Consider the following 14,651-nt stretch of genomic DNA (forward strand, 5'->3'; position numbering starts at 1 on the left):
CTGTTAATAACTCATTCTCCAATTGCCCCCCTTAAAAATCAAAGTGCCCCACGTTGGGAACCACTGAGCTAGATCCAAACGACTCTCCCTCCCATGAATGCAAAACCTTTTCCTAACTTATTTTCCCCAGGATGGGCTTGCTACAGTCAGGGAGCAGGGCTGGCAGTATCAGCGACAACCTCCCCACCTAGGTTATCAGCCCCATCCACCCTCAACCAACCACTCTGATAGACCTCTCCACACCAATAGGGATTACTCAACACATTGGAAAGCCTCAAGGCAGTGCTGCCCAACAGAAATATAATGTGAGCCACATATGACTTTTAAATTTTCTAGTCACAACATTAAAAAAATAGGCAAACATAATTTCAGTAACATTTTATTTGAATTAAATTTTTTTACCATTTTAATATGTAGTCAAATATAGATTATTAATGAGATATTTTACATTATTTTTTATCCTTAGTCTGAAATCTAGTTTGTGCTTTGCACATACAGCATGTCTCAATTCAGAGTGGCCACGTTTCAAGTGCTCAATGCCACATGTAATCGGTGGCTACCATGTTAGACAGCACAGACCCAGGAAATCCAAAGACCTTCACAACCAGCCATGCTAACACACACGCTGTAAGAATTCTCCCACCCACCATTGCAGGCGGGTCATTCTCTCATAACCTCTCACTTCCTTTCTCCCATGAACCCTTCCAGAATTAATAAATCAACTCCTTGTCCAAGTATCCTCTCCAAATGATGTTTCCCACAATGCTTTCAAGAAACTTCCATCCATAGAACTCTGCCCCAATCCAACTCCCTGTATTGTAAGAGGGTGTTTCACATTTCTGGAACAAATGCTTCAATACATCATCTTCAGCAAATATCATTAACAATCATATTGTACATAGTTCTGGACTAAATATCAATTATTGTAAGTGAAACTGGGATAGTCTCCATCTGCTTGCGACTTGACCGTGTCTGTAAACACAACCAGCGATGCCTGTGACTTTGCTGGGGGCATCTTTCTAAGCACAATTTTCACAGTTAGAAAACTGATTTGAAAGATGGACACACACACAGGGTTGCTGTGTTACTTGGCTGAACTGATTGGACCTTCAGTCCAAATAACCAAGCCAGTCTCAAAAGCAGATAAAAATTAAGGCCACCAAGAGGCTCTCCGGGACCTGAGCCCTGTCATATACTTTTACAGAGCTAGTTCCCATTTTCCTTTTCTTTCATCTTACTTTTTTATGAGAGAAAAATGAAATGGTCAAATAAGATCACATATCAGTCTGTGAAAAGGAAATGGTTAACTCTCATTCAAGCTTTACCTCTTCTGAGACGCTTCCCCTTACTGGCCCGGAGGTGTGTGGTAGGTGCCCCTAATTTGTGTGACTATAGATTGGATGCATGTTGGAATGACTTAAAGGTGAGCACTCTGGAGCCAGACCCCTGGGTTCAATCCCCGGCTCTCCCGTTTATTAGCTGTGTGGCGCAGTTGTTTAACTTCTCTATGCCTCTGTTCCCCAGTCATAATGCCTCTTCTTAGAGTTGTGAGCATTAAATGAGTTATTATACAAAAACACCGACAGCAGTTATTACTCGCAAGTATTAAATGCTGGTTGTTATTACTTTGGATTTTGTTCTCTCAATAACCACAGTCATCTTCAAATATAACTAATATAGCCCAAACATTAACAATTTCCAAACAAATCTAGCTTTTCCACTGCCTTTTCTAGTTCTATCAATGTTGTCACCATTTCCCTTTTTTTAAAAAAAAATTAAATTTTTTAAAATATGTTTTTATTATTTTAGAGAGAGAGGAAGGGAGAGGAAGAGAGAGAGAGAGAAAACATCAATCAGCTGCCTCCCGCATGTACCCCAACCTAGAATCAAACTGGCGACCTTTCGGTGCATGAGAGGATGCCCAACCAATTGAGCCACACTAGCCAGGGCACCATTCTCCTTTTTAAACCTGCTCAGAACTTTGGAGTTGTCTCTGGTCCCTCTCAAAGTCTCCCCATGTCCAGTTCGTCCTTATGTCCATAGACGTTTTGCCTTCCTAATTGCTCTAGGACAGTGGTCGGCAAACTGCGGCTCTCGAGCCACATGCGGCTCTTTGGCCCCTTGAGTGTGGCTCTTCCACAAAATACCATGGACTGGGTGAGTCTATTTTGAAGAAGTGGCATTAGAAGAAGTTTAAGTTTAAAAAATTGGGCTCTCAAAAGAAATTTCAATCATTGTACTGTTGATATTTGGCTCTGTTGACTAATGAGTTTGCCGACCACTGGCCTAGGAGACATCAACAGGAAGATCACAGGATTCAGATTCCAATGAGCTCTCCTAGCTCTGAAATTCAAGAGCTGAGTGGTCTGAGGTCATTTTTCAGCCTTTGATCCTCAACCTCCTCTGACATGCAAATTATTTTAATACCTATTTCATATTTTAATTGTACAGCACACCCAATACATGTGAAAGATGTTTGCCAAGCACGTGTACCGTATGTACATTGGGAATTGCTCTATGTGGCTCTCAGGCTCAGTGGATTCGGGGCTGGGAACAAGTCACGTGGCAGAACATTTTCTTTCTTTCTTCCCCTCTGAATCTTAGAATCTCAGTACTTAAAATGGCCTTAAAAGTTTATCCATTACACTTGACTTATCCAATGCTTTCATTTTATTTTTCCCCCTGAAATCCCCACTAATGGATTTGTTCAGTCCCTGACTGGAACTTTCTACTTTTGCATCATCATTGCCAAGGTCTTTCCTCCACTGCAACACCTCAGTGGATTGATTCACACTTCTTCAGGTGTCTCTGAATAGGACATGCTACAATCGCCCCTCTACAGCCCACCAGCTGTCATCCTGTGTACCTGAAAGTCAACTCTGGGGGTGAGGAAAACATCACCCACATAGAATAATCACAGCCATGGGGCTCAGCGCTCCGTCTGAGGACAGCCATCAGTAAGACCCAGCTGAGCGAATGCCGAGCTGAGCGAATGGAAGTGAAATGGCTGATGGATTCAACTGCAACCCTTTTAGTGCCCGATAATGGTATTTGTTCTTCAAAATTTATGAAAATACTTTAAGAACCATAGCTAAGCTGAATGAATTTCAGGAAATTTATGAATTATTTCTACGGCCTGGAAAACATTAAAATTCAGAATTTTCTTTCACCCAAATCTCATTAAACTGTCAGACATTTTTCTGCTTTTTCTAGTAACTTATCAAGATGTGTGTGTGTGTGTGTGTGTGTGTGTGTGTGTGTGTGTCTTGATAATCAGCTATAATAGGAGAAATTCTGGAAAAGTGTTTGACAGTTTAATGAGAGTTTGAGATATTTGTTTTCCAAGGCTCCAGCATGTGTTGCAGTAGCGGACTAAATTCTGGTGGCACCCCAAATTCAAACCTTTCCACCTCAGACCCATCCTGGGGAGAGGCCGGGGGTGGCTATTTTGTTGATGATATCCTTAGTATTTTGAGGACTTCAGCCCTGTGATCTGAGCCTATCAAATTCCCAAGAACTCATGGCATTGCCACATCCCTTGACCAAACCTTACCCTCTGAGAAAGGCCGGAACTCCTGGTGTTTCGACCAGGTGTAAATGCCATTGCTTCCCAGGCACCCCCATTTCCAGGGGAAAGAAGGATAGTGGGTGGTGGAGTGTCAGGCACAGTTAGTTTTATCCTTTCTTGGGCTTCAAGGATGCCTGTGAAATCGTCTGTGGATGAAGCTTCTTACAGCCCCACTTCTACCTCTGTTTTCTGGGTCGCGTCTAGAGATCCTAACAGTACTTGCTGTGGGTTCAAGTTCCCAATGATCACTTCAGTGAGGAGTTGCTCTGCTCTCTGGTGTTGGGGTGGGTAGGGGTGGGGGCGAATGTTAGCAGGTGAGGTGGTAGAAAACCAGGAAGAGCAGAAAGGAACAGGAAGAAGCTGACTTATTGGAGTCCCTGTCAGCCGTCACAACAGGCGCTTAATTACATGCTACGTCTTTCCATTCCTTTGCATCTCTGACAAGTGAGTATGTTCACCCCCATTTCCGAAGTGAAAGAAATAAGCTTTAAAAAGTTAAATTCCTTGCCTCAGTGGCAGAGTTGCCTAAGTACCAGCACCTTCAGGTGGTGCCCCCTCCTCCTAACACACAGATGCCTGAATCCTGGCCTCAAGGAGGGAGAACCACTGGACTTCCTTTCCCACCAAACCCCCCACTAAACCCCGATGGCAAGGGGGCAGTTCACGCTTTGTTGTCCAGGCCAGTGGGGAAGCGAAAGAGAGAAAGGCAAAGCCTGAGACCCAGACATCAATTCTTGTTCCACTTCTTCATGCATTCATTGGTTGCCTTGACCAGAGATCAAACCCACAACCTCAGTGTATTGGGACGATGCTCTAACCAACTGAGCTAGGCGGCTAAGGCGAGGTCCATTTTAGGTTTGATTTCTAATTCAATTGCCAAATATTTACAGAACAACTTGGAGGAATTCTGATCTCACCCTGGCAGGACAACTGCTTTCTTCCTGATCCCAATAAACTCACAGCCCAGCGGATGAGACGCAAATATAAACAGCATCCTCTAATGCAGCTTTACAAGCTCAACAGTAGCACGTGTGCGGGACGTGAACGGACCGGAATCAAAGAAAGGGCTCCTGACTCGAGGGATGATCAGAGCTGTCTCACTGAGGAATAACACCCCATTTGCGTTTTATGAAATAAATTAAGCTTAGTCCAATTCGACTTCTTTTGACCCAGTAAATAAAAAAATAACTAAATGTACATAACAAAGTAAATATTTCCAAACACACATTTCCAACATGCTCTCACCATAGCACTGTGAAATGCTCACTGGGAAGTGCCCCTCTACCTTGCAGGGACAGATCACGTGGTTCATCTTGACAAATGAATCTGCTGGCTACAGTCAGCCGGGTCTCATTCCACAGAAAGAAGGTCGCCAGATTTAGAACATTGGCCTTTTTCGTAAAAGAGAAATACATCTCTCTCTTTATTGTGCTGCAGCCCCTTTAAATTGTGGGCTGTGGGATAATTTCCACAATAAAATTTGCAGCATATAAAAGACCTCTCTAGCCATTTCCCATCTCATGGAAATACGGCAAAAAGTGTACTTAATCCATTCTTGTTTAAGAGACATTGACCACATTAACTGCATTCTCTATAGCTGTGGTCGGCAAACCGCGGCTCGCGAGCCACATGCGGCTCTTTGGCCCCTTGAGTGTGGCTATTCCACAAAATACCACGGCCTGGGCGAGTCTATTTTGAAGAAATGGCATTAGAAGAAGTTTAAAAAGTTTGGCTCTCAAAAGAAATTGTAATCATTGTACTGTTGATATTTGGCTCTGTGGACTAATGAGTTTGCCGACCACTGCTCTATAGCATTTGCTTCTGCATCCTACTTCAACTTTGATGCAGTTGGTCTATGACTTATGCAGTAAATAACTTTGAAGTGTGGTGCCCTCTGCAAACCTAACACCATCCTCCCCCCCCCTCCCCCCCCCCCCCGCTGTATTTCTAATGAGAGCATCATTGTGTTTATTAAGGCCACTATGTGTGTGAGGGCATCCTTGCTTTTTAGGCTCACATACAAAAATGTTTTTCATATACTTTTAATATTAAGTGAGAATCTAGAAAATTCTATAAATAGAAACGTGTGGGAAACACTTGTGCTTTCATTTCCCAGTACAACATTCTGTTTTGTAATTGCTTATGTGTTTCTTTCTTTAAATATTTAGCAATGCTGTCCATCTAGGGCATCATCGTATATGTTCAGAAAGGAATACATTGGGCTTGTTACCATGTTCTTTTCCATCTATTAGCTCAGCTTTTTCCCCGTATCACAGTGATATGTGACGTTTTATCTTCTAAAAATCAATTAAGAAATTAGCCCTGCTGGCGTGGCTCAGTGGTTGAGTGTGGACCGATGAACCAGGAGGTCACGATTCCATTCCTGGTCAAGGGCACAAGCCCAGGTTGCAGGCTCAATCCCCAGTGGGGGCCATGCAGGAAGCAGCCAATCAATGATTCCCTCTCATCATTGATGTTTCTATCTCTCTCTCCCTCTCTGAAATCAATAAAAATGTTTTTAAAAAAGAAATTAAACAATCCTCTAAATCATTATATCTACTCCAATTTCCTGAAATGAAATGCGTAAGGCCTGATGTTAAACATTCCTGCAAAAAATAAAACCCTGCTGCCATTTGTTCTCATCTTCCTCTTGCTCACTGAATGCTTGGCTCATTGTGATGCCTTTGGACCGTTATTCACTAATATCTCAAGGCACAGACACACCCGAGGTGAGCTTCATAGTTCATGTTAGTGGATGCGAGTCTGTATTTCAGATAGACTCGTGGGTGATCTCAGTGTTTTGGGCTAATGTCCCATTGGATCTGATTAGATCATCCCTGCTCTTCGTTTATAATTTGGATGAATCAGGGGAGGTACCAGCTCCTCTGTTTTCGTGTTGTGGCTCGGGACTTGCATTATTGGTGTTTTGCATTTTCTCTACAGGAAGATTTTTAAGCCACGTGTCCGCTTTATGAGGGGCAGTTTAATTAAAGCTAGATAATATTGTGTCTTAATCCCCAGAGCAGAGCCCGGGGGCTGCAGTGAGCTGGCATCTCACTGATTGGCAGGCTGGTCTGGGGACAGAGAGGGCACAGGGAGGGAACTGCCATTGAGCGAGCGTAGCCTTCCCTCCCCCACTGAGAGTTTCCCTTATGCAAAATGTCATTATCCAAGAATGTATATCTGCATGTTTTCTGCAACCACGACAATTTCCGTTCCAGCAGATGTGAATTTTGTGATGCCTATTGTAGATAGAAAATGAGGGGTACGGGTAGGAAATAAAGATAAAGCAGTGGCAGAATAGTAAAGATAATTTTTTTTTGAAGCTTTGAGAAAGCCAATGAGGATGAGGGAAAATAGAACCCAATTTTAGAACTGCAGTAAATTTGGAAGTGGAGTAGGTAGAAGAGATGCTACTAGGGCAGGCCTTGGAGAGGCAGGGGGGTGGGGACTATTGGGATGGTAAGCACTCCTAGGGTTAATGGATCCAACATGCAGAAGAGGGAGGACCAGTCTTGGGGGAGAATAGAAAAGCAAGCGCCTCGTGGGTGTGTTACCCCAACGAAGCCCAGGACACATTTGAAACAGAAAAGTTATTTCCTGAAGTGTTTTTACTGGAAAGGAATTCTAAAGGCCCATGAAGAGTGAAGGATTTGCTATTGCATGTTTAAAATGTGTAAAATATTAACATTACCTTCCTTATGATATCCTTATTGTATTCTATCTTCGTCAATGAAATATTTATTCATAAGGAATTGTATAGATTTATTAGCAACCCCGGTTCTTCATTCCACTTTCCTTTGGTTCCTGAAATTAAATGACCTAGCTCCAAGACACTTTGGTATGCAGGCTTACATTCTAACCACTGAGCCAAACCGGCCAGGGTTAACTCCTGCCTTTTGAAGGACACTCTTTTTGTCAGAAATATCACTAAGCATTTTATCTATAGTCTTTAACTTAAACCTCACATCCATTTAGCGGCTAGACAAATGCCAATCTCTGTAGTAAACAATTAATCTGTATGCATGTAAAAGGCATTATTTTCAGCCTTTTACACAATAGAAATCTGAGGTCTGGAGAATTTGGAGAGATACTAATTGAACTTGAATGTATTCGCTTCCTGTGGCTGCTGTAACAAATGACCATAAATTAAGTGACTTAAAACAACACAGTTTTATTACCTTACTAGAGGCCCAGTGCACAAAATTCGTGCACGGGTAGGGTCCTAGGCCTGGCCAGCCATCAGGGCCGATCAGGGCCTTCCTTCCCCTGACTGCCAGCTGCTAGCTGCCGGCCAGGGACTTCCTTCATTCCGCACCGCCCCCTGGTGGTCAGTGCATGTCATAGTGAGCAGTCAACCTCCTGGCCATTGAATTTCCGAGGGGACGATTTGCGTATTAGCCTTTGATTATATAGGATAGGTCTGGATATCAGAAGTCTGAAATGGGGGTCACTGGGCTAAAAGCAAGGAGTCAGCAGCTTTCCTTCTGGAGGCCAAGGGGACAGTGTTCTTTGCTGCCTTTGCCCACTTCCAGAGGCACTTGCATTCCATAGCTGTGGCCTTTCCACCTTCAAGGCCAGCAGTCACATCCTTCCAACCTCTGCTTCTGTTGGCACACCTTTTTTATTTTTTCACTCCGACTTTCCTGTCTCCCTGTCGCTAATAAGGACCCGGTGTTTAAGGTGGTTGGGTCCACCTGGACATTTCAGGATAATTTCCCTATCACAAAATCATTGATTCAATCACAGATGTGAAGTCCCTTTTGTCATACAAATTAACATCCACAGAACATGGAGATTAGGCATTTGGGTGGGGTAGGGGAGGCATGATTCTGCCCACAACATAAACCTAGATTTGTCTAAAGGTTGTGCCTAAGAAACTTCTATTTTAAATTGATTTATCCACTCAGTATTTTTTTTTTTTCATTTAGACCTGCTATTTGCAAGACTATGTTCTAAGCCCTGAGGATGTAATGTTAGCCAAGACAGTCCCAACCTCTGCAGGCTAGCTGCCAGGCCCACCTCCCATCTCTCCCCAGATACTCATCCATTAAAAATTCACCGAGTCAGTTAAGTGGACACATGATGCCCGGTGGGAAGGGGGAGGAAAGACATACAATTAAGATCTGTGGTCCAAAGGACTGTTCAATCTACATAGAAAATGAACTGCATACAAAAGAAGGTAAAAGCAAACAGAGGGAAAAGATGCAATGAATTCACCTTGAGAAAGAACTCTGTCTGCATGAAAACAAAGTATGTTTGAAAGTGCAGAGGAGATATAACCTGCTATTGTTGAAGCCAGCAAGCAAAGAGGCTCAGAGAGGTAGAAAGTTACTCTGCATGAATGAGAGAGAGAAATTATTCATTTGTTCCTGATAAATAGGGTAGAAGAAAACAAGTGTAAGGAATTTGCCTCTGACACAGAATGGCTCTGGGATTGGTGTCAGAGATGTGCCTACGTTTGGGGCAGGGGACCCTCGTGATGGGGGTAAAGATGAAAAGATTTGCCACCATAAAGGCAAAATGAAGATCACTTGGAATATAGCCAATGCCTTCAAAGGCTAAATCTCTGAATGAGTGGAAAATCAATTCTCCAGCGCGATTAGTGTGAAAATAATTATAATTGTCAGCATTCACAAAGCCTGCTCTGTCTACAGTGCGTGTCACACTTGTGTTGCTCGTCTCTGCCACGCACCGAAGTGGGCTAATCAACTTTACCAGTCCTTCTGTAGCGTATCGAGAAATTTATAAAAATCTCCATTTGGGAGGGTTTGGAACAGTCAGAGCGACCTCCAGCTCCACAGCAAATCCCAAGAGCTCAGCCCCGTCCTATTCAAGACAGGTGTGGGGCCCAGAACCTGCTCTGAGCGCAGGCAGGACTATGCGCCCCTTCCGCTCCGTGAGGATGTGGGGACTCCTGGAAGTTATGACAGGCCTGACAGCCAACATCCAGGTGGAGAGGAGCAGCTTTATCGAACCAGCTGTTTAGGACACGTGACACCAAGCATCCAGATGTTGGGCGGCATCTGGTATTCGGGTGAGGCTTTCCCTGCTCCGCCCAGCTACCTAAGGAAGATGAAGCTGGCGGTGGGATAGCTGGCTGCCTTGGGAGATCTGGCACCGGCACTGGCACCTGGCTCACAGGCAGGAAAGGTGCAGGGAAAGGGTGCTTGGCTTTCGTCTTTGCCAGAGCGGTCATGGTAACGGACGTTTTCCTGCAGCAGACAACACAGGCTCACTTCTGGACTTAGCCACACTTCGCCTCTTATGGGGGAAGCCTTCCGGCTGACATTACCCTGAGTCCACAGAGTTGTGAAACAGCTCAAAGACAGTGAAAGAGCAGACACACAGAACCTGGAAGGTGATTTAACAATGTGCAGTTTCCCACGGAAGCACAGTATTCTCCTACTCGTGCCGGAGAGGAATCAAAAAGGAAAGAACATGCCTGGCCGGCATGGCTCAGTGGTTGAGCGTCGATGTATGAACCAGGAGGTCACGGTTCGATTCCCAGTCCGGGCACATGCCCAGGTTGCGGGCCCCATCCCCAGTGGGGCCGTGCAGGAGGCAGCTAATCAATGATTCTCTCTCATTATTGATATTTCTAGCTCTCTCTCTATCTGAAATCAATGAAAATGTATTTTTAAAAATATAAATAAATAAAAGGAAAGAATGGACTGATTCAAAAAACATGGAGGCCGAGAGACCAGAATGCAGAAGGAAAGGCATATGATCTCACAGGTTGGAACTCAGGGGTAGGCGGTCAGCGGTGCAGCTAAAAGGTGGGGCAGAGGAAGAAAGGGAAGCAGAGATAAAGGTAAGACAAAAGACTAACCGTGTAAGGGCAATGTCATGTGCGGTCACGGCCCAGCTGGGACTGGGCAGTTTTGTGGCGTTGACAGCTTCTATTAAAAGTCAGCTCATCCCTCCACTTCTTTTGCAATTATCATTCCATCATTTTCCTGATGACCAGAGAGGCGCCTGACTTTCCCTATTTGAAAGTTCGTGGTTTGCGTTATCCCTGTTAAGAAACCTCACCCAGATGATACAGGTTCTTGGGGGATATATCATTTCGGTCATCGAGTCCCCATTTGGCATTTCAGTCATATCCTTGCTTTTAAGGCCCTGGGTGTATTGGTATTGTAACATGGTCCAGGAATTATGAAGTCATCTTGGGTCCCCTCTGTGGGCACAGGACATTGCAGAAATACAGCTGATGGAAATAGTCACCCGGGTTGACCAAATGGCATGGCCAGCCTCTTCAATCGGCCACATCCCGAGTGTCACCAGCTTAGAGGGGCAGCTGCCCAGTTAGAAGGGGCGGGACATTCCTTGAAACAGGTGTCTTCTTTTCCAGGGCCCAACTGAAAGCCTCAGATACTTTCCATAACGTCAGAAAGCACATCCTTAGAACAACATGCTTACATCCCTAAACAAGGACATGCGGTCTCACTCCCCAACCCATTTTTAGTTTGCGCTCTTCATCAGAAATTGTGGCAATTTTTGGCAAATCTAAACTTGAGAGATCCAGAAAGAAGTAGTCAGGAAATCAAAACAAAAGCATAGAAGAAACAAGTTATTTCTGTACAATAAAAACTTGGCCACTTGAATCCCCCTCCTCAAACACTTAGTGGAAATCCATTTCAGTTAGGATAAAAATCTACGTTCTTTGACACAGCTCTAAGCTATAATCTTTGGACCCCTCCGTTTTAACTTATCACTCATCTTTTCGTTGTTGGAACACTCTATTATTCTCTCTCACCTCCCATTCCTCCACCACACGCCCTGACCTTAGCGCATATGGTGGCCTCTGCTTGAAACACTCTCCTGCCCCTTCATTGACCCTTGTGACCCCTATTTAGCTTCAGCTTAGACGTCATTCAGAGGGAAGCACTCCCTGCCTCCTCCACTCTGACATAGGTGCTTCCCTGTGTTCTCAGATCACCCAGCATTTCTCTAATCACAGCATTTATCACCCATATTGTGAAGGCCCCTCATCAAAATGTAAATGCAGAGGAGAAGGCTGGGGTTTCCAGCTATCTTGTTCAATGTTACACCTTCAGTTCTGGAAAAGTACCTGGGGTATCATAGGAACTCAGAATATTTGTAGAATAAAGGATAAGTTGAGTGGATGAGCAAATAAATGGATGAATGAATGAGTTATTGAATGAATGAATGAGTGAATGAATATTTGATGGAGAGAACTAGGTATTTTTCCTGAGGTACAAATAATAGTGAAAAAATCCACAGGTAATTGTCTTAAGTATGGGAAAGATTATATTATTAAAAAAAGACTGTAGGCTTTCTTTGTTCCAGATGGCAAAGTTAATCCCTAAAGCTAGAAGATGCTTGAGTGAAGTTTCTGCTCAAAGAATTTTTCTTAAAAGAGAGCAGCCTAACAATGCAGCAGACCACCTAAGGTAGGTATACACACAGAGAAAGGATGCTGTAAGGGAAGTGTGGGATGCTGTGTAGCCATAATCAGGGACTGCGGGTAGGGAAATAGAGGGCTGAGAATATCTGCTATATAAAGGATCCTAGAGGAGACAGCTTCTTTAGTTACCATTCATTCATTCAGTAGACATTTACTGAGTACCTGTGGGCTGGGTATTGTGGTAAACACTGGAGATTTAAAGTTGAATAAGATCCAGTCACTGGGACCCTAATGCCAAAGCACATGCTCTAAAGCAGTGGTTCTCAACCTTTCTAATGCCGCGACCCTTTAATACAGTTCCTCATGTTGTGGTGACCCCCAACCATAAAATTATTTTCGTTGCTACTTCATAACTGTAATGTTGCTACTGTTAATGAATCGTAATGTAAATATCTGTGTTTTCAGATGGTCTTAGGTGACCCTGCTAGTGGTTCTCAACCTGTGGGTCACGACCCACAGGTTGAGAACCGCTGATATAGAGCCTAAGACCATCAGAAGACAGATATTTACATTACAATTCATTAACAGTAGAAACATGGTCTTAAAGACCATTCATTAACATGGTCTTAGGCGACCCTGCTAGCGGTTCTCAACCTGTGGGTCACGACCCACAGGATGAGAACCACTGATGTAGAGCCTAAGACCATCGGAAAACATAGATATTTACATTACAATTCATTAACAGTAGCAACATTACAGTTATGAAGTAGCAACAAAAATAATTTTATGGTTGGGGGTCACCACACATGAGGAACTGTATTAAAGGGTCGCGGCATTAGAAATGTTGAGAACCACTGCTCTAAAGTGTTCTTGTCCATAGACACTTTGACACAGTGTGTGTAGAAACTGCTACAGTAGAAGTATGTGCAGATAGTAGGGAGGCCACCTGATGGGGGCAATGGAAGGAGGAAGATACGAGGAGGGCTTCTCATAGGAAGGGCTAACTGTACTAATTTTCAACAAATCTTACCTTCACTGCACTTCAGCCACCCTCATTAATTTTCTAATATTAGAGTCTTAAGCACTGACATCATAGTTATTCAAGTTCTAACATTGCAGTTCTCTCAAAACCTCACTCATTCAATGCTTAGCAATTCCAGGTTCTTGTAAGCCCTCCCTATACGTGAGGTATCTTCAGATCTCACTTTCAAAACAAATTTGGCTCCATAATTAATCATCTATGTCAAAGGCTGATTAACTATGGCCCATGGAACAAATCCAGCCTGCACCTGCTCTTGTAAATTAAGTTTTATTGGAACACAAACATGCTCATCCATTTACATATCTTCTTGGCTGCCCTCATGCTACGATGGAAGAGTTGAGTAGTCACAGCAGAGGCTGTGTGAACCCCAAAGCCTAAATTATTTACAATCTGTCCCTTACAGAAAAAAATTTACCAACCTCTGATCCAAATCAATGATCTCCAAAGTGAACAGTGACAAACGATTCCTTGGTATTGAAAAGAAAATTTTAGAAATTTTATTTCTAGTATTGCTGTCTAAAAGAAAAAGAAACAAATTGAGTTTTACTTATATTTAATTACACATATGCACTGATGCTCTCAGTTGCTCAAGAAGACAATCATTTGTCTTCTATAGAAAATAGAGAAGATACCCCAAGGGAAGAGGGGAAAGTCTATAATATGAAGACGTTTCCAGAGGCAACTCATTCAGTCAATCACTATCAGCATCTTATAACACTGTATAGTTTACATGTGCCTGGGGAGGCTGATCTAGATAATGCATTACTAGTATTACCTTAAATAGATGAGCAATATTCCTGCAGAGAAAGAGTGGTTGAAGATTATACTAATGATGCAAAGAACTTTACTTTGATTTCATGAATTGGATAAAGTAATCAAATAATTACTGAAATTATTTTAACTGATTTTCTATTGGAAGCCTTTCATGACACTAATATACAGCTGACATCACTTTCTAGTTTACCAAGTTTTTATGTTCATGAAACCATCACACATTCCAGTTTTCATAAGTGCACAAGGAAACACGGAATTGAAGAAAAGTGAAATTAACACAAGAAAATAGAACCAGCCTGGCTGGTGTGGCTCAGCAGTTGAGCATCAACCCAGGAACCAAGAGGTCGCCCGTTCAATTCCCAGTCAAGGCACATGCCCAGGTTGAGGGCTCAATCTCCAGTGGGGGCCGTACAGGAGACAACCAATCGATGACTTCCTCTCTCATCGATGTTTCTATCTCTCTATCCATCTCCCTTCCTCTCTCTATTAAAATCAATATTTTTAAAAAAGAAAATAGAACCATTTGACCTGAATGAAAAGTCATGCTTTTTATAATGATATAAAAACACATCTTATTCAAACAGAGACTTCCTAAAGTAACTTATGTCTTTTTAAGTAGATGCTGACCTTTCATCAGCAGATCTGAATACCCTGGTTTCCAAATGATCTGTGATGCCACTATTGGAAGCAAATGTCAACCAACATGTTGTATATGTCATATGTTTGTCATCATATCTCTTGAGAAATGGAAGCTCAATCTTGAGTTTTTCAGTAGCACATTTTCTTAGAAAACTAATTTGTCAAAAGTTTGTTATTGAAATTTTTAAAAAGTTAATAAAAAACAAAGTTGATAAATTGTAGGTTTAGCTCCTACAACTCTTCGTAGCAAGACATTC

Source organism: Eptesicus fuscus, chromosome 19 (assembly GCF_027574615.1).
Source record: "Eptesicus fuscus isolate TK198812 chromosome 19, DD_ASM_mEF_20220401, whole genome shotgun sequence".
Taxonomy (NCBI): Eukaryota; Metazoa; Chordata; class Mammalia; order Chiroptera; family Vespertilionidae; genus Eptesicus; species Eptesicus fuscus.